Below are 5,000 nucleotides of genomic sequence, written 5' to 3'. Positions count from 1 at the left end.
AATAATAATAATGATATTAATAATAATAATAACAATAATAGTACTAATAACAACAACAATGATAATAATGATAATAATAATAATAATAATAAATAAATAAAAAAAAAAAAAAATAAAATCCATTTACTCCAGACGAATTGCAAGTTAGAAAATGTATCCGGTGATAAGTCACTCATAAACGGCTAATAATATACCTCAACGTAAGTATACCAAATGCATACTGAGCTTCCCAACACCAAGATCTACTCTATCACTAGCTAGCTGTTTATATATCTGTTTGACTGTTTATCTATGTCATTCTAACTTTCTACGTGCCTTTCTTTCTGTTCATCTGTCTATGTGTCTTTCATTCTGCCTTTCTGTCTGTGTCTGTGTCTGTCTGTCTGTCTCTATAGATAGTCAGGCATACACTACCATACGTAAGTCATGTCATCTATTATATCAAAGGTCTTGAACTCTCAAAACACAACTTTATAAATCACATTTATTTACATACACAGTAAAAAAAACAAAAAACGAACTTCTGAGGCTGTTCCTTACAAGTGTCAGAATTCATAAATTTCCGCACTTCATACCAATAATTCAAGACATGCGGGCAGGATAGCAAGTGTTTAGTCAAGTGTAAGTTTAAATTGCCGAATCATAGATTTCATATCTGATTATTTTCGTTTTCATAAATCATTAGTTTATGCCTTTTCTGTAAATAATAAACCATTAAAATCACTAAACAACAAATATTAATCACTAAAGTCATATAACTAAAGTGCAATGTCATTATAGTTGCGCACCTTCGTACATACAGTCAAAGACACCATCCGTCATACTGAAATAATCACCAGGCAGACATGACATTCCAAACATCCTTATTCACTTTCAAAAAAAAAAAAAAATAATAATAACAATAATAATAATGATATCTATAACGATGGTGATGATAATAATGATAATAATAATGATATCTATAACGATGGTGATGATAATAATGATAATAATAATGGTGATAATGATAATGATAATAATAACAATGATAATAATGATAATTTAAAAAGAGATAATAATGATAATAATAATGATAATGATAATAATAATAACAATAATAATAATAATGATAATAATAATGATAATGATAATAATAATGATAATGATAATAATAATGGTGATAATGATAATGATAATAATAATGGTGATAATGATAATGATAATGTTAATGAAAATGATGATGATGATGACGATGATGATAATGTTAATGAAAATGATGATGATAATGATAATGATGATAACAATAACGATAATAATAATAATAGTAATGATAATGATAATAATGATAATAATAACAATGTAGATGATATTGATGATGATGCTGATAATAATGGTGATAATGATAATGATAGGGATAATAATAATGATAATAATAATAACCATAATGATAATAATAATGATATCTATAACGATGGTGATGATAATAATGATGATGATGATCATCAAGGAGCTAACGCTGGCGGGGCCGCATGGCCGCATCATGACCTTTCGCTTCCAGCCACGAGGGTCCCTCATGGCGAGTCTCCAGGCAGGCCCTCGGCGCATCTCTATCTCTTCACGACAGGTCTGGTCGAGTTGCCTAAGCCATAACCTCCTAGGTTGTCCCACGGGCCTCCTCCACCAGGACTGTCTCGCAGAGAGACAACCTGATGGCCAGGGTCATCCACAGAGAAACGAGTTAAGTGCCCATATAGCCTGAATTGGCGATCCCGGATTATGCAAGTAACAGGTCCGTTACCAGTCTCACGGTGTAGCCGTCGGATGGACACATGGTCCTGCCAACTGTTCCCCATGATCCGGTAGAGACTTGATACAAAAGGCATCAAGACGAAACACCAAGGCACTAGATAGCGTCCAGATTTAGCTTCCACAGAACAAAACTGGCAGTATCTATGCCTATGGACTACGCTACCAAGATATGCAATGCTCTGTGACTTCAACATCCTCATCGCAGGCATGGATCGACTACCCCAAAGTCTTGAATCTTGGTCTTGGTCCAGGAGACCTCTAGGCCCAAGGCCTCATTGCTACATGCATTAAGAGCTGCCACCAGTGATTCCAGAGACTCAGGTAGGATAGCAACATCAACATTAAATTCAAGGTCTAAGACCTTGATATTGCCCAGTGTTGCTCCACACTGATTTTGTGGAGTAGCTCTGCCCATCATCCAATCTATGCAGTTGTTGAAAAGTGTTGGAGCAATGGCACAGCCTTGCCTCACCCCTGAATTAACAGGGAGGTTCGACAGGCCCCCACCACACTTCACAGCTCTTTCAGTACCGGTATATAGGCTTGCTATTAGGTCAATAATCAGAGTCGAAATTCCCCTAAGGAAGTTCGACAGGCCCCCACCACACTTTACAGCACTTTCAGTAGCGGTATATAGGCTTGCTATTAGGTCAATAATCAATGTCGAAATTCCCCTAAGTCACAGAATCTCCCCTATTGATTCTTGATGCACCAAGGGAAATGCCTTCTTAAGGTCGATGTAGGCTGGCCTTCAACCTCCTCAGCAAGGTCCTTGATGAACTGTTCCTTGTTCCTTCTCAGCAGTATCCCATCCCTACTCACCAAGGAGCGATGCAAGTCCTGATTGCCATTCAGCTTAGGCATGTGACATGCCTCAATGGCCTCCAGTTTCTCCAGGGAGATGAAATTTTGTCTTATCCTCGGGCATACACCAATGGACTCCTGCACTGCTTAGAGTGTTTTGCACTTGAAGGACTCCCACAGAGCAACTGGGTCCGTCAGGTTTTATGAATCGATCAGAGACTGCCGTGGTGAACCCTCGGGCACACTCCTCCTTCAGTCTGTCCTAATAAAACACCCTAGAGTGGCCACTGGAGGGACGAGGAGTTTTGAAGTGGACCCGCAGGGTAGCCACTAACAGCCTATGGTCAGTGCCACAGATCTCGGCACTCCAGTAAACCCTACAATTCTGAAGGATCCTCCATCGAGTGCTGACAAGAATATGGTCAGTCTCCTTGGCCACAGTACCCGTATCGCTATACCATGTCCAGTGATGCGGGTTGGAGCATTGATAACAGGAGCCAGAATTCTCAATCTCTAGGACCTAGCAAAGATATGGAGAAGGAGGCTGTTCTCGCTGCTGGGATCAGCTCCTTAGCCACGGAGGCCGACAGACATCTCTTAGCCAGCTCGATCACAGCCGGATACATGTGAATGTCTCACTGGGGACAATTGTCTTACGTAGATGTAAGTTTGGCATAGAACACTTCTTTCACATTGAGCTTGCAAACATCGATAAGAGCATAAACAACAGTAAGAGACACGAAGCCAAAAGCATGCCTCAGTCTCAATGCCATCATACTCTCATCAACTTGTGTTACCTCGGCTGAAGTCGGCTGGAGATGGCTATGCCTTCTATGATGATGATGATAATAATAATGGTGATAATGATGAGTATGATGATGATGATGATTTTAATAACGATAATAATAATAATAATAAATTATGGAGTCGGAAAACTCTGCATGGACAATAGACGCTTCGAAGTCAAAAAAATTATGTAGACCAAGAAGCGACCAATCAGTGGCCAAGGAGCTCTGGATTGAAGGCAGAGAATGAAGACTTCATATTATCATGATCAAAGGATATTTACACGAAATTACTAAGAAAATGTCCATAAGCACGGTGTTGATGCTAAATGTATGCACCGTGACAAATTCACCGAGACAATTGATCACCTTATTTCAGGTCGCTCAGTTTTAAGATGAAGTACAGAAATTGTCATGATAGAATGGGACAATATTTGCACTGGAGAATATGCAATCACTACAAGATCCAAACTCCCACCAACTGGTATGAACATCACCCCAACCAATAGTAGTAGATGATAACATTACCATTCTCTGGGACTTTCCTATTCGAAATGAACGGACCATCCAGGCAAATCGCCCAGACATCATTATCAAAGACCTTAAGTGTAAAACTTTCCTCCTCATTGATATGAGTATCCCTAACTACCAGGATAAAACAGTAAAAAATCTAGATATAAAGATCGTTAAATCGACATAGAGATATGGCACCTCAAGGCAGCTACAGTCACAATCACTGTCGGTGCACTCGGGATGATCGAGAAGGGTTGCAGGAGACACCTTAAAGAAATACCCAGCGAAACCAATCTCCAGGAAATCCATGAAATAGTGTTGACCAGCACTGTCCACGTTCTACGTAAAGCCTTCTCTATATGAACACTGGAAGACTGTCAAAACCTTTTACTTGCCAAAGGCGACTGGGCTTTCCCGGCGAGTAATTGAAGCAAATAAGAAGATAAAAAACAGAGATTTAAAAAAATTATAATAGTATTGATAATAATAATAGTAATAATAATGATTATTTGTTATTATCATTTATGTTATTATGATAATGATAATAACCGTAATGGTATTAGTCTTTTTTTCCTTCATCTTATGTACTAATAATTCTTTTCATTATCATTTTATTATTATCATTATCACTATTATTATCATCATTATATTTTGTTATTAATATCACAATCATCATTATCATAACTTTTACAATCAATATAATTTCATTGTTATCATTATCAACATAACATTATTATTATCATTACTGTTATTAATAATGTAATTTTTGTACCACCATCATCATTTTCATCAGTATCAGTTTTATCATCAATCATGATATTTTGATTATATGTACTACTAGCAGAATTTGTAGTAGTGGTGGAATGATCAACTTCATTTCAATTAATACCATCAGTATCATCATCATCTTGTCATTATCGACACACGGGTAAGCATAACGCCAAACGTATATACAAATGGATCCGGAGCTGGATACTTGTTACCTGGAGTACTTTTTGTCTGCGTGTGATCCGTCTCTGCAGATTCCGGATTCAGTTTTGCGTCAGGAAATAAGACACAGGAGATACCAAAGTACACATTTAATTTTTGACAGTAATTCACATTTCCAAC

At 37.6% G+C, this 5,000-nt stretch overlaps 1 long non-coding RNA gene across 1 annotated transcript in view; it reads right to left on the bottom strand.

Moving 5' to 3' along the window:
* Positions 1–4,954: 4,954 nt before the first annotated feature.
* The window catches only part of LOC125029277, a 1,148-nt gene continuing 1,102 nt past the window's right edge, over positions 4,955–5,000 (bottom strand). Inside the window, exon 3 of the long non-coding RNA XR_007115174.1 lies at positions 4,955–5,000. This exon is cut by the window's right edge and continues 168 nt beyond it. This is a non-coding gene — a long non-coding RNA (uncharacterized LOC125029277).

Source organism: Penaeus chinensis, chromosome 9 (genome assembly GCF_019202785.1).
Source record: "Penaeus chinensis breed Huanghai No. 1 chromosome 9, ASM1920278v2, whole genome shotgun sequence".
In the NCBI taxonomy this organism is placed as follows: Eukaryota; Metazoa; Arthropoda; class Malacostraca; order Decapoda; family Penaeidae; genus Penaeus; species Penaeus chinensis.
Note: the sequence above shows the minus strand (reverse complement) of the source record. Positions and strands in the feature narration are given on the sequence as shown.